This window comes from Ranitomeya imitator, chromosome 2 (assembly GCF_032444005.1).
Source record: "Ranitomeya imitator isolate aRanImi1 chromosome 2, aRanImi1.pri, whole genome shotgun sequence".
NCBI classification, from domain to species: domain Eukaryota; kingdom Metazoa; phylum Chordata; class Amphibia; order Anura; family Dendrobatidae; genus Ranitomeya; species Ranitomeya imitator.
In genome coordinates, this window is record NC_091283.1 from 384,998,018 (window position 1) to 385,019,941 (window position 21,924).

The 21,924-nt window shown below is 46.1% G+C and overlaps 1 protein-coding gene across 1 annotated transcript in view; it reads left to right on the forward strand.

Moving 5' to 3' along the window:
* LOC138664091 (zinc finger protein 84-like) overlaps window positions 1–21,924 on the forward strand; it is a 76,109-nt gene that overhangs the window by 15,827 nt on the left and 38,358 nt on the right. The window lies entirely within an intron of this gene.

Genomic DNA, 21,924 nt, shown 5'->3' on the forward strand with positions numbered 1-21,924 from the left:
ACATGGAGGTGCGGGAGAAAAATCTGTGGAGGGACAGGTGATCTATCTCCCTTTCAGCCATTTCTAAGCAATCCTAAATTTATGAATAATTGTCCACCTGTACATTATGTAACGTTGGCAAAACAGGGATGCACGAAGTTGCTTACGTCTCTTCATTAGGCTATGCGGGCTGACATGTTGAATAAGAATTTCTCCCTACTATCTTTTGAAACAATAACACAGCGCTTTTCTTTTTTTTAGACACCGGCCATTCCTCTTCCTTCAGGCTTGTAGCATAGCCCAAAAATACACTAGTGGTAGGAAAGACGCAGCTCAGATAAATAACATGGAGGTCTTTCTTAAAACCTCGAGATTGCAGAATGCTTCAGCGAGCAAAATATACTCCATACTACGTCAGCGTTGGTCTTGGGAGGGAGAGACACTGGGCCTTCTAGATGGGTAATTTGGATGGTATGATGTCACAGAAGAAATTTATTCCCTATAGTAGTTACACGGACATGGCTTTATTGATTCTTCATAGGGCATACATCACTCCTTCAATGCAGGACAAAATTTCACCTACAACATTGTATACATGCTCAAAATGTGAAACACACAACACAGACATCCTCCATCATCTGTGGAGTTGTCCAGGAATACAAGATTTATGGCTTAGGATACATATAGTGATGAGTGAGTATGCTTGTTACTTGAGATTTCCGAGCATGCTCGGGTGATCTCTGAGTATTTTGAGTGTGCTCAGAGATTTAGTTTGTGTCGCTTCAGCTACATGATTGTTATGCTCGTGTCCTGGCTGGGTGGCATGAGCATGGGAATATGGCCCCACTGTCCCACAAACCAGGCTACCATGGAAGGGGCGTGACTAAGCAGCTACCTTGGTGTTCACTGGAGCCTCTGATGGTGAGTTCAGGCTCTTTCGGCAGGTAGCTGCCAGGTACCACTCCAGGGCGCTGTCTGGCTGTGGCAGCTGATCCCACTGAGGGACGAAACCCTAGTGAAAGGTGCAAGCTAGTACAGATGGGAATGGCTTGCACTCTGGCAGGTGGGCCTAGATGGCACTCTAGGCAGGCAGGCGGGCATGGCTAGCGGGACTGGAACTGGTTCAGGTAGGACAGGAGCAAAGGCAGGTATGAGTAGGGATCAGATAGGAACCAGTTCAGACTGGAGGGACATGGGAACACATGCAGGAATGAGTAGGATAAGGAAGCAAGCAGGAACCAGTACAGACCAAAGACGCAGAGCCACGGGAGGCAGAGGAGAACCGCCAGAGGCGGAGCACAGTAGAATCACAGGAGGCAGAGCAACGCAGAACCGCAGTAGGCGGAGCAGAGCAGAACCGCATGAGTCGGAGCAGAGTAGAACTGCAGGATGCACAGCAGAGAGCAGAGCCGCAGGTTGCGGAGCAAAGAGCAGAGCCGCAGGTTGCGGAGCAAAGAGCTGAGATGTAGGTTGCAGAGCAAAGAGCAGAGACGTAGGTTGCAGAGCAAAAGTTGCAGGTTGCAGAGCAAAGAGCAGAAGAAGTCAACACAAGGAAACACAGCAGGATAGAAAAGGCTACAGACAGGGATACAAATAGACACAGTTATAGGACTTAATTCCTACAGGGACCTTTACGGGACAAGGCACAGAAACAAGGATTCAGACTAGGGTACAAAGCCCCCCTGGATGGGTGAAACAAGAGACACAGGACACAAATATAGGCCAGGGTATGAAGCCCCACTGGGTGCCTGAAGCGAGAGACACAGCAAGACAGGACCTGGCAACTAAGCAGCAAGACAGTAACTGAGAAAATACATTGCTCAGGCATCCCCTTAGGGGTGGAGATGCATTAAGTACCTGATGCCTCTTGGCAATTGGTTGGCGATACCTTAGGAAGGTGCACACAGTCTGTACAGGAAACAGGAAGTGCCGGGGCTGCCGCCATAAGCATACAGCCAGGAAGCATGCAGCAAGCAACGAGGCCCAGAACATGGAGCCGGCAAAAGACAGATCTCACAGCATGGCCCAGAGTGGTGAGTAAGAGGGGAGATGGGAAGCCATGCAGTTATACTGGCAGGGATGTTACAATGATTTGCTGCTGCTAGACAGCCTGAATACATGTGGGGATTGCCTGTTTGTTAGGGAATCCCCACATGTGTTCAGGCTGTCTAGCAGCCGCAAATCATGCAGCTGCGGCGACACAAACTAAATCTCTGAGCATGCCCAAAATACTCGGAGATCACCCGAGCATGCTCGGAAATCTTGTGTAACGAGCACACTCGCTGATCACTAGATATATGTAGAACTAGAGACTACCTGCCATAGTACATTCCCACTTACACCGCAATGGACAATCTTCAATATGTTGGGGGAATCTCAGCAATCTGCCCAAGCATATAAAAGCAATTTTGGTAATATGGGCTTCGGCAGTTAGGAAGAACATGTTACACCATTGGCTGAACCCTAATATACCATCCCAATCACTAATACAGACAAAAATAATGTTCCTATTCAAAATGGATTGGTTGGAAACATTAACCATCAGAGAGAGACTAACGGGGAAGTTTCTCACGACTTGGTGTTTTCTTATTCGTACATTATCACCAGCTATCAAAGATAGACTGAGAGCCCAGTTGAAGGACACCTGATGGTATCTCCTTAAATGTATTGATGGACATACCCCGATTCCATAAACTCTAGATTTTTATGCATGCACAAAGAGAAGTGGGGGGGTTAAGGAGAGGGATTACAGAATAGGTAGTGTTTGGATAAGTTTATTGTTTTGATAATGTCATATTGAACAGAATGGAAAAGACAATTTGACATGGATTCTATGACATGTTACTGGTTTGATGTGTACTGTTTTAAACTAATAAAAAGAATTTGAAAAAAAAAATCACAAAGGAGAGAAGCCATTTTCATGTTCAGAATGTGGGAAATGTTTTACCCAGAAATTCGATCTTGTTATACATGAAATAACTCACACAGGAGAGAAGCCTCTTTTGTTTTAAATCATTATATTGTTTACCATCTAACAGAAAAATTACAAGTTATTATCAAGTAAAGTCACTTTTCTACAAGAGAAAGGGAAAGCAACTTGAAGCTCTGAATAATTAATAGAAAATGTATATAATTACCAATGACCATTTGTTCTATAAAGTAAGTACAATCCTAATTTCTATAAAATATTGAATATTTCTTTGTACTATTTAACCTTTAGTCGCGTGGAGTCCATTGGACCCCAATCAAATTTGTGCAAGTATGGAAGGCAGTTAACAGTCTGATTTGGTAGCTTCCTAGTCCTTAATGAGGCTGCATCAACTACACGTGCTACAGCAAAAAAAAATCCCAAAACATTTCTAGTATTTATTTTACTAACTTATATAGAGCCATTTATTCCATAGTGCTTTACAGACATTATTGGCACAATTTAACACAAACAGTCCCAATTCACATGTCAAGGACAAAAAGCTCAAGAGTACATTCAAACACTAAGAAATGGAAGTGACTGGATGACCACCATAAAGTATAATCCTTAATCCCATTGGACGTACTATCCCGTCAAGGTGACCTGGGACTTAATTCCCAATGACGGGATAGTACATCCAGCTCGATTAGCTGCGCTCACGGGGGGAGCGTGGCCAATCGCGGCCGAGTGTCAGCTGACCATCGCAGCTGACATCCGGCACTATGTGCCAGGAGCGGTCACGGACCGCCCCCGGCACATTAACCCCATGATCGCAGTGTTCCGGCGGTATAGGGAAGCATCGCGCAGGGAGGGGGCTCCCTGCATGCTTCCCTGAGACCGTCAGAGCAACGCTATGTGATCGCGTTGCTCCGAGAGTCTCCTACCTTCTTCTCACTGCAGGCTCCGGATCCAAAATGGCTGCCGGGCTGCATCCGGGTCCTGCAGGGAGGTGGCTTACCAAGCGCCTGCTCAGAGCAGGCGCTGGTAAGCCAGGAGCCTTGCATGTCAGATCGCTGATCTGACACAGTGCACTGCAAAGTGTCAGATCAGCGATCTGATCTTATAACATGATGCCCCCCCATGGGGCAATGTTATAAAGTAAAAAAAAATTTAGTTGTGTAAAAATAAATAAATTCCTAAATAAAGAAAAAAAATATTCCCATAAATACAGTTCTTTATTTAAATAAAAAAACAATAAAAGTACACATATTTAGTATCGCCGCGTCCGTAACGACCCGACCTATAAAACTGTCCCACTAGTTAACCCCTTCAGTGAACACCGTAAAAAAAAAAAAAAGGCAAAAAAACAACGCTTTATTATCATACCGCCGAACAAAAAGTGGAATAGCACGCGATCAAAAAGACGGATAAAAATAACCATGGTACCGCTGAAAACATCATCTTGTGCCGCAAAAAACGAGCCGCCATACAGCATTTTCATCGAAAAAATAAAAAAATTATAGTCCTCAGAATAAAGCGATGCAAAAATAATTATTTTTTCTATAAAATATTTTTTATCGTATAAAGGCACCAAAACATAAAAAATTATGTAAATGAGGTATCGCTGTAATCGTACTGAACCGAAGAATAAAACTGCTTTATCCATTTTACCAAACGTGGAACGGTATAAACACCCCCCCAAAAGAAATTCATGAATAGCTGGTTTTTGGTCATACTGCCTCACAAAAATCGGAATAAAAAGCGATCAAAAAATGTCAGGTGCCCGAAAATGGTACCAATAAAAACGTCAACTCGTCACGCAAAAACAAAACCTCACATGACTCTGTGGACGAAAATATGGAAAAATTATATCTCTCAAAATGTGGAGACGCAAAAATTATTTTTTGCAGTAAAAAGCGTCTTTTAGTGTGTGACGCCTGCCAGTCATAAATATCCGATAAATAACCCGCTATAAAAGTAAATCAACCCCCCCTTCATCACCCCCTTAGTTAGGGAAAAATTAAAAAAAAATGTATTTATTTCCATTTTCCCATCAGGGCTACGGTTAGGGTTGGGGTTAGGGTTTGGATTACATTTACGGTTGGGATTAGGGTTAGGGGTGTGTCAGGGTTAGGGGTGTGGTTAGGGTTATGGTTGGGATTAGGGGTGAGTTGGGGTTAGGGGTGTGGTTGGAATTAGGGTTAAGGGTGTGTTTGGGTTAGGGTTTCAGTTAGAATTGGGGGTTTCCACTGTTTAGGCACATCAGGGCTCTCGAAATGCGACATGGCGTTCGATCTCAATTCCAGCCAATTCTGCGTTGAAAAAGTAAAACAGTGCTCCTTCCCTTCCGAGCTCTCATGTGCACCTAGACAGGGGTTTACCCCAACATATGGGGTATCAGCGTACTCAGGACAAAGTGGACAACATCTTCTGGGGTCCAATTTTTCTTGTTACCCTTGGAAAAATACAAATTTGGGGGGCTAAAAACATTTTGGTAAGAAAAAATGATTTTTTATTTTCACGGCTCTGCGTTATAAACTGTAGGGAAATACTTGGGGGTTCAAAGTTCTCACAACACATCTAGATATGTACCATGGGGGGTCTAATATCCAATATGGGGTCACTTGTGGGGGGTTTCTACTGTTTAGGTACATCAGGGGCTCTGCAAATGCACCGTGACGTCTGCAGACCAATCCATCTAAAACTGCATTCCAAATGACGTTCCTTCCCTTCTGAGCTCTGCCATGCGCCCAAACGGTGGTTCCCCCCACATATGGGGTATCAGCGTACTCAGGACAAATTGGACAACAACTTCTGGGATCCAATTTCTCTTGTTACCCTTAGGAAAATAAAAATTTGGAGGGCTAAAAAATAATTTTTGTGGAAATTTTTTTTTTATTTTCACAGCTCTGCGTCATAAACTGTAGTGAAACACTTGGAGGTTCAAGGTGTTAGGGGTCGAGTTCCCGCCTCTGCACAGGGGGAATCTCAGGCCATCTCCGCTGCGGTCTCCCATTCTCCTGCCGCAGTGGAGCCTGCTCAGCGGAGATGTCTGTCCCAGCGTCTCGCTCAGTCTGACTCTGTGCAAAGGGTTACTGCTGCTTTTCCAGCTTCTGCCATTGAAGCCAGTGTTGGGCAGCGGCGAGCAGACGCTCTCAGGACTAAGTCCTGCTTTTCGCTTCTGAGCATGCCCAGGGTAAGATCTCTCAAGATCAAGGGTCACATGCTCAGATACTGCAGCAAGACACATTGGTTCTCCAGGAAGGTCCTGAAGTTCCTCAGGCTCTGTGGCAGCCTTTCATTGGTCCTTCTAGGAAGGTCCTGTACGTGCTGCAGCTATATAAGGTTCGCATGGCCACACGGCCATGCGCTAGTATCAATTTATGTATGAGCTTAGCGCCAGTGTGGTCATGTTTGTATGCAGTCAGGGACCCGGCTGAAATAAGCCCCTAGAATGCTGGCACCTCCGGCGAGGAGTTTCGTGTGTGTGTGTATTCAGGGACCCGGCTGAAATAAGCCCCTAGAATGCTGGCACCTCCGGCGAGGAGTTTCGTGTTTGCATTTGACTGCATGACCATCATCTGCTCTACTAAGTAGCTGTGTTCCTCTGTGAGCCAAACAGGGCACAGCGTTAACAGACTCTGTGAAGTAACAGAGTCTGTTTATACTGCTTTTTGTACTGCCATATCTAGCAGCAGGTGCTTTCCTGCACGGTGGATCCCAGGTTGCGAACGCACCAACTTCTTCTAAATAAATATATATTCGGTGTGTTGCGCCAACACTAACACACACTGCCCACACTCTGTGTACTCCTTCATTGGCTGAAAAATGACACTGAAAGCGTCATACGAAACGTGACTTTAGCGCAGAGATCAACCGATCTCATGGCCGATCCCACACTAGGATTGGATCGGGTTTCATGAAACCCGACTTTGCCGAAAGCGATTTTTGAATTTGTCCGATCCGTTTCGCTCAACCCTAGTCATAAATACTCGGAGATCACCCGAGCTTCGAGTATATTCACTCATCACTACTCACCACACAGCTAGATAAGTTCCTTAAGGGGTCTAGTCTCCAAAATGGTGTCACTTGTTGGGGGTTTCCACTGTTTTGGCACATCAGGGTCTCTCCAAACTAACGCGACATGATGTCCGATCTCACTTCCAGTCAATTCTACATTGAAAAAGTGAAATGGCGCTCCTTCCCTTCCGAGCTCTGCTGTGCACCCAAACAGTGTTTTTTCCCCACATAACGTGTATCGGCGTACTCAGGAAAAATTGCACAACAACATTGGGGGTCTAATTTCTCCTGTTACCCTTGGGAAAATAAAAGTTTGGGGGCAAAAAGATAATTTTTGTGGAAAAAATAAGATTTTTTATTTTCACGGCTCTACGTTATAAACTTCTGTGAAGCACTTGTGGGTTCAAAATGCTTACCACACATCTAGATAAGTTCCTTATGGGGTCTAGTTTTCAAAATGGTGTCACTTGTGGGGGCATTCCACTGATTAGGCACATCAGGGGCTCTCCAAACGCAACACCGTCCGATCTCAATTCCAGCCAATTCTGCATTGAAAAAGTCAAACGGCACTCCTTCTTTTCCAAGCTGTGCCTTGCGCCCAAACAGTGGTTTACCCCCACAAATGGAGTATCGGCGTATTCAGGAGAAATTGCACAACAAATTTTGTGGTTTGTTTTCTCTTTTTACACTTGTGAAAATAAAAAAAAATGGTTCTGAAGTAAAATATTTGTAAAAAAAAAGTTACGGTAAATGTTAATTTTTTTCCTTCATTCCTTTTAGAATGGTGTCACTTGGGTATTTTCTGTCATGTACACCCCTCAAAGTGACTTTAAATGTCAGATGGTCCCTAAAAAAATGGTTTTATCAATTTTGTTGTAAAAATGAGAAATCGCTGGTCAATTTTTAACCCTTAAAACTTCCTAACTGAAAAAATGTTGTTTCCAAAATTGTGCTCTTGTAGACATGTGGGAAATGTTATTTATTAACTATTTTGTGTGACATACTGTATATCTCTGATTTAAGAGCATAAAAATTCAAAGTTTGAAAATTGCTAAATTTTAAACATTTTTGCCATATTTCCGTTTTTTCATAAATAAACAAAAGTAATATCAAATAAATGTTACCACTATCAGAAAGTACAATATGTCACAAAAAATTCAGACTCCGAATCAGCAACATGCGTTAAAGCGTTCCAGAGTTATAACCTCATAAAGTGACAGTGTTCAGAATTGTAAAAATTGACCTAGTCATTAACCCCTTTACCCCCAAGGGTGGTTTGCCGCCTCCTCTTCCCTCATTAGCGTCCCCGGCGCCTGCGCTGTAAGGTCGAAGGGAAGCGCAACTGCGCATGCCTCCCCAAAAAATTACAGCACAGGTGCCGGGAACGCTAATTAAGGAAGAGGAGGCGGCGCCCCGAGTGCAGAGGCCCTGAGTGACGGCTGGGAGGCTTTTGTGTCAGGGGGAAAAGACATGCCCTCCTGGCAAATTCAGGTATGAGGGGCACAATATAAAAGCGATTATTGCAGCATTGGCAGGGACCAGAACTAAAAGAGCCACCTTGGCAGCATGCAGCATTAGTGCTGCACAAGGTGGCTCTTTTAGATAAAAACGCCTGGGAGGGTGACAGGTTCCCTTTAATGACCAGGCCAATTTTTGCAATTCTGACCACTGTCCTTTTATGAGGTTATAACTCTGGAACGCTTCAAGGGATCCTGATGATTCTGACATTGTTTTCTCGTGACATATTGTACTTCATGGTAGTGGTAAAATTTCCTTGACAGTCCTTAAGTTTATTTGTGAAAAAAATGGAAATTTGGCGAAAAGTTTGAAAATGTTGCCATTTTCCAACTTTGAATTTTCATGCCCTTAACCCCTTTCTGCCATTAGACGTACTATTCCTTCCATGTGGGGTGGGCCCTACTTCCCAAGGACGGAATAGTACGTCATGCCCTTTAATGCGATACTGCGACTTAAGTAGCAGTGATCGCATTAAAATTCCGACGCCATCTTACCTGGAGGAAGATGGTGTCATCATCCTGGGGCCTGTCGCCGCCCCCCCAATCGCTGTGATTGGCTGCTCGATTCAGAGCAGCCAATCGCAGCCTTTCTCATTGTTTCAGCCAATCAATTTGGCTGAAACAGTGAGGTCCCAGCCTAGGATCGAGTACCGATGTACTCGATCCTAGGCCAGTGCCTGGCAACGCCAGGCATGGGCCCAAACCCCCCCCTAGGATTGGCGCGATCGACGATCACATCGATCGCGCCAATCGCAGGGCACAGCGGTGGTATTACCGCTCTGTGCCCTGCCTGTACCTGCGCGCTCTGCAGCCCCGTGCCCCCTGCCATGGCTCCAGATCCCCTGCCATGGCTCCGGATCTCCTTCCACTCTGATTGGCGCGATCGATGTGATCGTAGATCGCGCCAATCACAGGGCACAGCAGCAGTGTGACAGCGCTGTGCCCTGATGGTGACCTGCCGGTCACCTGCCTGTCACCTGCTGGTGACCTGCCGGTGACCTGCCTATGATCGGAGCTTTGAGCTCCGATCATAGGCTGGAGCTTAGCAACACCGGCATCACCAGGGCCTTCTCTGATTGGTGGGATCGATGTGATCATCGATCCCACCAATCACAGGTCACAGCAGCGGTGTGACCGCTCTGTGACCTGTCTCACCTGCCGCTGACCTGTCTAACCGCTCTGAAGGAATCCTCACACTTGGTGAGGATTCCTTCAGAGCAGTCACGCTGAGAGATCCCCTCCTGTGCTGAGACTTGTGGTGCCACAGTAGCCTGTGACACCACAATTCTTGCTAAAGAAAGAAGAGAGAAGAAAGAAGAGAGACTACAAACGTAAGTGTTGATACCCCAATCCCGGCCCGATCTCTCTTCATCACCCCATCCCCCCTCGCCCCATCCCCCCTTCCCCATCCCCCCTCCATTCCTACCTTGCGACGTATCCGTGCCCAAATTTAGCAGCCACCGAGTGTTGATTGGTGACATAGTTCACCTATCAACACTCGTGCTCGCTTTTTTTCCCCCCATCCCCGTGTGCTCCCCCAGCCGCTGCGACTAATCCGTGCCTTTTTTTCCCCCATCCCCGTGCGCACCCCCAGCCGCTGCGTCTAATCCGTGCCTTTTCTTTTTTTTCCCCATCCCCTTGCGCTCCCCCAGCCGCTGCGTCTAATCCGTGCCTTTTCTTTTTTTTTCCCCATCCCCTTGCGCTCCCCCAGCCGCTGCGTCTAATCCGTGCCTTTCCTTTTTTTTTCCCATCCCCTTGCGCTCCCCCAGCCGCCACGTCTAATCTGTGCCTTCCCTTTTCTTCTTTTTTTTCCCCATCCCCGTGCGCTCCCCCAGCCGCTGCGTCTATTCCGTGCCTTTTCTTTTTTTTTTTCCCCCATCCCCTTGCGCTCCCCCAGCCGCTGCGTCTAATCCGTGCCTTTTTTTTTCCCCATCCCCTTGCGCTCCCCCAGCCGCCGCGTCTAATCTGTGCCTTCCCTTTTCTTTTTTCCCCCATCCCCGTGCGCTCCCCCAGCCGCTGCGTCTAATTCGTGCCTTTTCTTTTTTTTTTCCCCCATCCCCTTGCGCTCCCCCAGCCCCCGCGTCTAATCCGTGCCTTTTCTTTTTTTTTCCCCATCCCCTTGCGCTCCCCCAGCCGCCGCGTCTAATCTGTGCCTTCCCTTTTCTTTTTTTTCCCCATTTCCGTGCACTCCCCCAGCCGCTGCGTCCAATCCGTGCCTTTTCTTTTTTTTCCCTATCCCCTTGCGCTCCCCCAGCCGCTGAGTCTAATCCGTGCCTTTTCTTTTTTTTTTTCCTATCCCCTTGCGCTCCCCCAGCTGCTGCGTCTAATCCATGCCTTTTCTTTTTTTTTCCCCATCCCCTTGCGCTCCCCCAGCCGCCGCGTCTAATCTGTGCCTTCCCTTCTCTTTTTTTTTTTCCCCATCCCCGTGCGCTCCTCCAGCCGCTGCGTCTAATTCGTGCCTTTTCTTTTTTTTTTCCCCCATCCCCTTGCGCACCCCCAGCCCCCGCGTCTAATCTGTGCCTTCCCTTTTCTTTTTTTTTCCCCCCATCCCCGTGCGCTCCCCCAGCCGCTGCGTCTAATCCGTGCCTTTTTTTTTTCCCCATCCCCTTGCGCTCCCCCAGCCGCCGCGTCTAATCTGTGCCTTCCCTTTTCTTTTTTTTTCCCCCCATCCCCGTGCGCTCCCCCAGCCGCTGCATCTAATTCGTGCCTTTTCTTTTTTTTTTCCCCCATCCACTTGCGCTCCCCCAGCCGCTGCGTCTAATCCGTGCCTGACGTTTTTTTCACATCCCCGTTCGCACACCCAGCAGGCGCCGGAATTTGATAAGTGACGTGGTTCACTTATCAGAGCTAGGGCCTACTGTTTTAGACTTTTCCTTTCACAGGTATTTTTTTCTCCTCATTTGCTTTTTTTTTCCTTTAGCTTTTTTTTTCAGAATAGTTTGCACCAAACACTATTCCCCCCCACACATACACATAGTTACCAATAAAGTACACCAAAGCACCATACTCACAAAAAAAAGTCCCGTTCGTCCCAACAGCGCTATTCAGCGGAGGAGGCATATGCTTTCCTTGCCTCCAACACTGATAGCGAGGGAGAGGATCCCACTTTTCTTTATTTTTCTGATTCTTCCTCATCCTCTTCCTCATCCTCTTCCCCCTCCTCATCTTCCTCCTCCGGCCCTGCGGAACCGCCACGCAGACGCCGCAGGACAGAAGCAGTGCCCATCATTCATGAAGATGAAGATGAGGCAGGGCCCACTCCTGAAGATGAACCAGCGCGCCCCTCTTCGGACCCCGTATGGACCTCGCTTCCCGAAAATTACGAGCCACTGATTCCTGATTTTGTGGCAGAATCAGGAATCAGGTTTGACACCACCGGCCTCACAGAAATAGACTTTTTTAAAGTCTTTTTCTCTGAGGATTTTGTTAACCTCATGGTGGAGCAAACTAATTTGAACGCTCGTCAATTTTTGGAGCAAAACACCGGTTCATCATATTTTAACTGGTCTCCTGTAGACGCAGTTGAAATGATGCAGTTTTGGGGCCTGATGCTTCATATGGGGCTCCTGAAGAAGCCAGAAATTCGGCAATATTGGAGTGTTTATATTTTATACAACACTCCAGTGTTCCGAATGGTCATGGTCCGAACACGTTTTGAGGCCATCAATAAGTTCCTGCATTATTCCGATAATGCACAGTGTCCCGCACGAGATGACCCCAACTTTGACCGTCTGTTCAAAGTTCGGCCGGTCATTAAACACTTCAACAAAAAGTTTGGTGAAGTGTACGTGCCCAAAAGGGACATCTGCGTGGATGAGTCCTTGGTTCATTTTAAGGGGCGGCTCAGATTCCGTCAATACCTGCCCAGCAAGAGGGCCAGGTATGGAATCAAACTCTACAAGCTGTGTGAGAGTACCTCAGGGTACACCTACAGCTTTAGAGTCTACGAGGGGAAGGACAGCAGGATTGAACCGCCTGAGTGTCCCCCTGTCCTGGGAGTGAGTGGGAAAATAGTGTGGGATTTGGTGCACCCACTGCTGGATAAAGGTTATCACCTCTACACTGATAACTTTTATTCCAGCATCCCACTCTACAAATCCCTCCCTGCGCGAGGTACTGCAGCCTGCGGTACTGTCCGCAAAAATCAGAGAGGCCTCTCAAAGACGCTACTTGGGCAGATGCTCAGAAAAGGTGAGAGCAGAGCCCAATGTAGTGACCACCTGCTGGTGGTCAACTACAAGGACAAGAGGGATGTCCTTCTCTTGACCACCATACACGGTGATGGCAGTGCCCTCAGCAGTGTATGGGGTACCTCTACACAGGTCTGCAAACCGGACTGTGTACTGGGGTACAACAAAAACAACCGTACAGTGCTTCTCCAACCGTAGAGTGCTTTGAGGAAGGCCAAGGTGTGGTACAAAAAGCTGTCCGTGTACATCGTACAAATGGCAATGCTCAACGCTTTCCTGCACGCCACACCGATACGTCGTACCTTCAGTTCCAGGAGGTAGTGGTTAAGGCCCTGTTATTTGGCATGAGGGAAGGAGCGGGCCCCAGTACTTCCAGAACTGAAGGTGTTCGTATCGTACCAGGTCAGCATTTCCCGGGGGAGGTCCCTGTTGTGAATTCTGTGGCTGAATTCACTCCTGTGGTCACAAGTGGTACTGCAGCTTCTGAGCTTCCTCCCTCAGGTGTTCTGGTGAGCTCGTTGGCTGCTTTGTTATTTAACTCCGCCTGATTCTGTCTTCCTTGCTCCTTGTCAATGTTCCAGTGTTGGATCTGAGCTTCTGGATCTTTCCTGTGGCCTGCTGCTCTGCTTAGATAAGTGCTTCTTTGCTTTTGTTGCTACTTTTTCTGTCCAGCTTGTCAATTCGTTTTGCTGGAAGCTCTGAGATGCAAAGGGTGTACCGCCGTGCCGTTAGTTCGGCACGGTGGGTCTTTTTGCCCCCTTTGCGTGGTTTTTTGCTTTAGGGTTTTTTGTAGACTGCAAAGTTCTCTTTGCTATCCTCGCTCTATCTAGAATATCGGGCCTCACTTTGCTGAATCTATTTCATCCCTACGTTTGTCTTTTCATCTTGCTAACAGTCATTATATGTGGGGGGCTGCCTTTTCCTTTGGGGTATTTCTCTGAGGCAAGTCAGGCTTGTTTTTCTATCTTCAGGCTAGTCAGCTCCTCAGGCTGTGCCGAGTTGCATAGGTAGTGTCAGGCGCAATCCACAGCTGCCTTTAGTTGTGTTTAGAATAGGTTCAGGTATTGCGGTCTACAGAGATTCCACGTCTCAGAGCTCGTTCTATTGTTTTTGGGTTATTGTCAGATCACTGTATGTGCTCTGATTGCTGGCACACTGTGTCACTGGATTGCCTTCATAACAGTACAAGGAGCCTACCTAATGATTCTCAATAGAGGGAAAAAAGAAGTTCTGACATCATTTTTTTTTCTCAGCTCTGTGTTCAGTCTTTTTTTCCCCCTAGACATTTGGGTGTTTCAGGACACAGGTGTGGACATGGATATTCAGGGTCTGTGCTCTTCAATGGATAATCTCGTTACAAATGTACAAAGGATTCAAGATACTATTGATCAGAAATCTATGTTAGAACCAAGAATTCCTATTCCTGATTTGTTTTTTGGTGATAGAACTAAGTTTCTTAATTTCAAAAATAATTGTAAGCTATTTCTGGCCTTGAAACCTCATTCTTCTGGTAATCCTATTCAACAGGTTTTGATTATTATTTCTTTTTTGCGCGGCGACCCTCAGGACTGGGCATTTTCTCTTGCGCCAGGAGACCCTGCATTGAGTAATGTCAATGCGTTTTTCCTGGCGCTCGGATTACTTTACGATGAGCCTAATTCAGTGGATCAGGCTGAGAAAAATTTGCTGGCTTTGTGCCAGGGTCAGGATGATATAGAAGTATATTGTCAGAAATTTAGGAAGTGGTCAGTACTCACTCTGTGGAATGAATCTGCGCTGGCAGCTTTGTTCAGAAAGGGTCTCTCTGAGGCTCTTAAGGATGTCATGGTGGGTTTTCCTATGCCTGCTGGTTTGAATGAGTCTATGTCTTTGGCCATTCAGATCGGTCGACGCTTGCGCGAGCGTAAATCTGTGCACCATTTGGCGGTATTGTCTAAGATTAAACCTGAGCCTATGCAGTGCGATAGGACTATGACCAGAGTTGAACGGCAAGAACACAGACGTCTGAATGGTCTGTGTTTCTACTGTGGTGATTCCACTCATGCTATTTCTGATTGTCCTAAGCGCACTAAGCGGTTCGATAGGTCTGCCGTCATTGGTACTGTACAATCCAAATTCCTTCTGTCCATTACCTTGATATGCTCTTTGTCATCGTATTCTGTCATGGCGTTTGTGGATTCAGGCGCTGCCCTGAATCTGATGGATTTGGATTATGCTAAACGTTGTGGGTTTTTCTTGGAGCCTTTGCGGTGTCCTATTCCGTTGAGAGGAATTGATGCTACACCTTTGGCCAAGAATAAACCTCAGTACTGGACCCAGCTGACCATGTGCATGGCTCCTGCACATCAGGAAGTTATTCGCTTTCTGGTGCTACATAATCTGCATGATGTGGTCGTGTTGGGGTTGCCATGGCTGCAAACCCATAATCCAGTATTGGATTGGAACTCTATGTCGGTATCCAGCTGGGGTTGTCAGGGGGTACATGGTGATGTTCCATTTTTGGCTATTTCGTCATCCACTCCTTCTGAGGTCCCAGAGTTCTTGTCTGATTATCAGGATGTATTTGAAGAGCCCAAGTCCGATGCCCTACCTCCGCATAGGGATTGTGATTGTGCTATCAATTTGATTCCTGGTAGTAAATTCCCTAAAGGTCAATTATTTAATTTATCCGTGCCTGAACACGCCGCTATGCGCAGTTATGTGAAGGAATCCCTGGAGAAGGGACATATTCGCCCATCGTCATCACCACTGGGAGCAGGGTTCTTTTTTGTAGCCAAGAAGGATGGTTCGCTGAGACCGTGTATTGATTACCGCCTTCTTAATAAGATCACTGTTAAATTTCAGTATCCCTTGCCAAAGTTATCTGACTTGTTTGCTCGGATTAAGGGGGCTAGTTGGTTCACTAAGATAGATCTTCGTGGTGCGTATAATCTGGTGAGAATCAGGCAAGGAGATGAATGGAAAACTGCATTTAATACGCCCGAGGGTCATTTTGAGTATCTAGTGATGCCGTTCGGACTTGCCAATGCTCCATCTGTGTTTCAGTCTTTTATGCATGACATCTTCCGTGAGTATCTGGATAGATTCCTGATTGTTTACTTGGATGACATTTTGATGTTCTCAGATGATTGGGACTCTCACGTGAAGCAGGTCAGAATGGTTTTCCAGGTCCTGCGTGCTAATTCCTTGTTTGTGAAGGGATCAAAATGTCTCTTCGGTGTGCAGAAAGTTTCATTTTTGGGGTTCATCTTTTCCCCTTCTACTATCGAGATGGATCCGGTTAAGGTCCAAGCCATCCAGGATTGGACTCAGCCGACATCTCTGAAAAGTCTGCAAAAATTCCTGGGCTTTGCTAATTTTTATCGTCGCTTCATCTGTAATTTTTCTAGCATTGCCAAACCATTGACCGATTTGACCAAGAAGGGTGCTGATTTGGTTAATTGGTCTTCTGCTGCTGTGGAAGCTTTTCAGGAGTTGAAGCATCGTTTTTGTTCTGCCCCTGTGTTGTGTCAACCAGATGTTTCTCTTCCGTTCCAGGTCGAGGTTGATGCTTCTGAGATTGGAGCAGGGGCGGTTTTGTCACAGAGAGGTTCTGGTTGCTCAGTGTTGAAACCATGTGCTTTCTTTTCCAGGAAGTTTTCGGCTGCTGAGCGTAATTATGATGTGGGCAACCGAGAGTTGCTGGCCATGAAGTGGGCATTCGAGGAATGGCGTCATTGGCTTGAAGGAGCTAAGCATCGCGTGGTGGTATTGACTGATCATAAGAACCTTACTTATCTCGAGTCTGCCAAGCGCTTGAATCCTAGACAGGCCCGTTGGTCGTTATTTTTTGCCCGCTTCGATTTTGTGATTTCGTACCTTCCGGGCTCAAAAAATGTGAAGGCGGATGCTCTGTCTAGGAGTTTTGTGCCCGACTCTCCGGGTTCATCTGAGCCGGCGAGTATCCTCAAGGAAGGAGTCATTGTGTCTGCCATCTCCCCTGATTTGCGGCGAGTGTTGCAGAAATTTCAGGCGAATAAACCTGATCGTTGTCCGGCGGAGAAACTGTTCGTCCCTGATAGGTGGACTAGTAAAGTTATCTCTGAACTTCATTGTTCGGTGTTGGCTGGTCATCCTGGAATCTTTGGTACCAGAGAGTTAGTGGCTAGATCCTTCTGGTGGCCATCTCTGTCTCGGGATGTACGTGCTTTTGTGCAGTCCTGTGGGATTTGTGCTAGGGCTAAGCCCTGCTGTGCACGTGCCAGTGGGTTGCTTTTGCCCTTGCCGGTCCCAAAGAGGCCTTGGACACATATTTCGATGGATTTCATTTCTGACCTTCCCGTTTCTCAAAAGATGTCAGTCATTTGGGTGGTCTGTGATCGCTTTTCTAAAATGGTCCATCTGGTGCCCTTGGTTAAATTGCCTTCCTCCTCTGATTTGGTGCCTTTGTTCTTCCAGCATGTGGTTCGTTTGCATGGCATTCCTGAGAATATTGTTTCTGACAGAGGTTGCCAGTTTTTTTCAAGGTTTTGGCGAGCCTTTTGTGGTAGGATGGGCATTGACCTATCTTTTTCCTCGGCTTTCCATCCTCAGACTAATGGCCAGACCGAACGAACCAATCAGACCTTGGAAACATATCTGAGATGTTTTGTTTCTGCAGACCAGGATGATTGGGTGTCCTTTTTGCCGTTGGCTGAGTTCGCCCTTAATAATCGGGCCAACTCGGCTACCTTGGTCTCTCCATTTTTCTGCAATTCTGGGTTCCATCCTCGTTTCTCTTCAGGACAGGTTGAGTCTTCGGACTGTCCTGGTGTGGATTCTGTGGTGGACAGGTTGCAGCAGATCTGGACTCAGGTAGTGGACAATTTGACCTTGTCCCAGGAGAAGGCTCAACTTTTCGCTAATCGCAGACGCTGTGTGGGTCCCCGACTTCGTGTTGGGGATCTGGTTTGGTTATCTTCTCGTCATATTCCTATGAAGGTTTCCTCTCCTAAATTTAAACCTCGTTTTATTGGTCCGTATAGGATTTCTGAGATTCTCAATCCTGTGTCTTTTCGTCTGACCCTCCCAGACTCCTTTTCCATACATAATGTATTCCATAGGTCGTTGTTGCGGAGATACGTGGCACCTATGGTTCCATCTGTTGAGCCTCCTGCCCCGGTTTTGGTGGAGGGGGAATTGGAGTATATTGTGGAGAAAATTTTGGATTCTCGTGTTTCTAGACGGAAACTCCAGTATCTGGTTAAATGGAAGGGTTATGCTCAGGAAGATAATTCCTGGGTTTTTGCCTCAGATGTCCATGCTCCAGATCTTGTTCGTGCCTTTCATGTGGCTCATCCTGGTCGGCCTGGGGGCTCTGGTGAGGGTTCGGTGACCCCTCCTCAAGGGGGGGGTACTGTTGTGAATTCTGTGGCTGAATTCACTCCTGTGGTCACAAGTGGTACTGCAGCTTCTGAGCTTCCTCCCTCAGGTGTTCTGGTGAGCTCGTTGGCTGCTTTGTTATTTAACTCCGCCTGATTCTGTCTTCCTTGCTCCTTGTCAATGTTCCAGTGTTGGATCTGAGCTTCTGGATCTTTCCTGTGGCCTGCTGCTCTGCTTAGATAAGTGCTTCTTTGCTTTTGTTGTTACTTTTTCTGTCCAGCTTGTCAATTCGTTTTGCTGGAAGCTCTGAGACGCAAAGGGTGTACCGCCGTGCCGTTAGTTCGGCACGGTGGGTCTTTTTGCCCCCTTTGCGTGGTTTTTTGCTTTAGGGTTTTTTGTAGACTGCAAAGTTCTCTTTGCTATCCTCGCTCTATCTAGAATATCGGGCCTCACTTTGCTGAATCTATTTCATCCGTACGTTTGTCTTTTCATCTTGCTAACAGTCATTATATGTGGGGGGCTGCCTTTTCCTTTGGGGTATTTCTCTGAGGCAAGTCAGGCTTGTTTTTCTATCTTCAGGCTAGTCAGCTCCTCAGGCTGTGCCGAGTTGCATAGGTAGTGTCAGGCGCAATCCACAGCTGCCTTTAGTTGTGTTTAGGATAGGTTCAGGTATTGCGGTCTACAGAGATTCCACGTCTCAGAGCTCGTTCTATTGTTTTTGGGTTATTGTCAGATCACTGTATGTGCTCTGATTGCTGGCACACTGTGTTACTGGATTGCCTTCATAACAGGTCCCGCAAACTGGAAAAAGAGGTAAGTCGCAAAAAAGGTGCCGAGTGTGTTACAAAAGGGGAATACGCAAGGACACCATTTATCAATGCGACACCTGCCCCGAAAAACCTGGCCTGTGTATGAAGGATTGCTTCAAATTGTACCACACCTCCATGCACTACTAATTTACTTTACAGGAAACAGTAGATTAGTTCCAAAAAGGGGGCATATCTATGTAAGTTCATTGGGGGTCTAGTTTACAAAATGTCACTTGTGTTTTTTTTTTTACTGTTTGGGCACATCAGGGGCTCTGCAAACGGAACATGACGCCTGCAGACCATTCCATCAAAGTCTGCTTTCCAAAACGTCACCACATCCCTTCCGAGCCCCGACGTGTGCCCAAACAGTATTTTTTCCCACATGTGGGGTATCAGCGTACTCAGGACATATTGGACAACAACTTTTGGGGTCCAATTTCTCCTGTTACACTTGGGAAAATTAAAAATTGGGGACTAAATGATCATTTTTGTAGGAAAAAATAGGATATTTTATTTTCACGCCCGGGCGTTATTAATTTAAGTGAAACACTTGGGGGTTCAAAATTCTCACCACACACCTAGATAAGTTCCCAATTAGGTCTAGTTTCCAAAATGGGGTCACTTGTGGGGGATTTCTACTGTTCAGGCACATCAGGGGCTCTGCAAACGGAACATGATGTCCGCGTACCATTCCATCAAAGTCTGCTTTTCAAAACGTCACTACTTCCCTTCCGAGCCCCGAAGTGTACCCAAACAGTAGTTTTCTCCCACATGTGGGGTATCAGCATACTCAGGACAAACTGGACAACAACTTTTGGGGTCCAATTTCTCCTGTTACACTTGGGAAAATTATAAATTGGGGACTAAATGATCATTTTTGTAGGAAAAAATAGGATATTTTATTTTCACGCCCGGGCGTTATAAATTTAAGTGAAACACTTGGGGGTTCAAAATTCTCACCACACACCTAGATAAGTTCCCAATTAGGTCTAGTTTCCAAAATGGGGTCACTTGTGGGGGATTTCTACTGTTCAGGCACATCAGGGGCTCTGCAAACGGAACATGATGTCCGCGTACCATTCCATCAAAGTCTTCTTTTCAAAACGTCACTACTTCCCTTCCGAGCCCCGAAGTGTACCCAAACAGTAGTTTTCTCCCACATGTGGGGTATCAGCATACTCAGGACAAATTGGACAACAACTTTTGGGGTCCAATTTCTCTTTTTACCCTTGAGAAAATAAAAAATTGGGGACTAAACGATCATGTTTGTGGAAAAAATAAGATTTTTTATTTTCACGCCCAGGCGTTATAAACTTTCGTGAAGCACTTGGGGGATAAAAGTGCTCACGACACATCTAGATAAGTTCCTTAGGGGGTCTAGTTTCCAAAATGGGGTCACTTGTGGGGGTTTTCCATTGTTTAGGCACATCAGGGGTTCGCCAAACGTGACACGGCGTCCGATCTCAATTCCAGCCAATTTTAGATTGAAAATGTCAAACGGCGCTCCTTTCCTTCTGAGCCCTACCGTGCGCCCAAACAGTGGTTCCCCCCCACATATGGGGTATCAGCGCACTCAGGACAAATTGGAAAACAACTTGTGGGGTCCAATTTCTCCTTTTACCCTTGAGAAAATAAAAAATTGGGGACTAAACGATCATGTTTGTGGAAAAAATAGGATTTTTTATTTTCACGCCCGGGCGTTATAAACATTCGTGAAGCACTTGGGGGATAAAAGTGCTCACGACACATCTAGATAAGTTCCTTAGGGGGTCTAGTTTCCAAAATGGGGTCACTTGTGGGGGTTTTCCACTGTTTAGGCACATCAGGGGCTCGCTAAACGCGACATGGCGTCCAATCTCAATTCCAGCCAATTTTAGCTTGAAAATGTCAAACGGCGCTCCTTTCCTTCTGAGCCCTACCGTGCGCCCAAACAGTGGTTCCCCCCCCCACATATGGGGTATCAGCGCACTCAGGACAAATTGGAAAACAACTTGTGGGGTCCAATTTCTTCTTTTACCCTTGAGAAAATAAAAAATTGGGGACTAAACGATCATGTTTGTGGAAAAAATAGGATTTTTTATTTTCACGCCCGGGCGTTATAAACTTTCGTGAAGCACTTGGGGGATAAAAGTTCCCACGACACATCTAGATAAGTTCCTTAGGGGGTCTAGTTTCCAAAATGGGGTCACTTGTGGGGGTTTTCCACTGTTTAGGCACATCAGGGGCTCGCCAAACGCGACATGGCGTCCGATCTCAATTCCAGCCAGTTTTAGCTTGAAAATGTCAAACAGCGATCCTTCCTTTCTCAGCCCTGCCGTGCGCCCAAACAGTGGTTCCCCCCCACATATGGGGTATCAGCGTACTCAGGACAAATTGGACAACAACTTTTGAGGTCCATTTCCTCTTTTTACCCATGGGAAATTAAAAAAATTATTGCTGAAAGATCATTTTTGTGGCTAAAAAGTAAAATGTTAATTTTTTCCTTCCATGTTGCTTCTGCTGCTGTGAAACACCTGAAGGGTTAATCAACTTCTTGAATGTGGTTTTGCGCACCTTGAGGGGTGCAGTTTTTAGAATGGTGTCACTTTTGGGTATTTTCTGCCATATAGACTCCTCAAAATGACTTCAAATGTGAGGTGGTCCCTAAAAAAATGGTTTTCTAATTTTTGTTGTAAAAATGAGAAATTGCTGGTCAAATTTTAACCCTTATAACTTCGTAGAAAAAAAAATGTTGTTTCCAAAATTGTGCTGATGTAAAGTAGACATGTGGGAAATGTTATTTATTAACTATATTGTGTCACATAACTCTCTGGTTTAACAGAATAAAAATTCAAAGTTGGAAAATTGCGAACTTTTCAAAATTTTCGCCAAATTTCCGCTTTTTTCACAAATAAACGCAAGTTATATCGAATAAATTGTACCACTATCTTGAAGTACAATATGTTGCAAGAAAACAATGTCAGAATCACTGGGATCCGTTGAAGCGTTCCAGAGTTATAACCTCGTAAAGGGACAGTGGTCAGAATTGTAAAAATTGGCCCGGTCCATAACGTGCAAACCACCCTTGGGGGTAAAGGGGTTAAATCACAGAGATACGTCACACAAAATACTTTTTTTTTTAATTCAAATAAATTTTTATTAAGAATAACAAGGCAATTAAC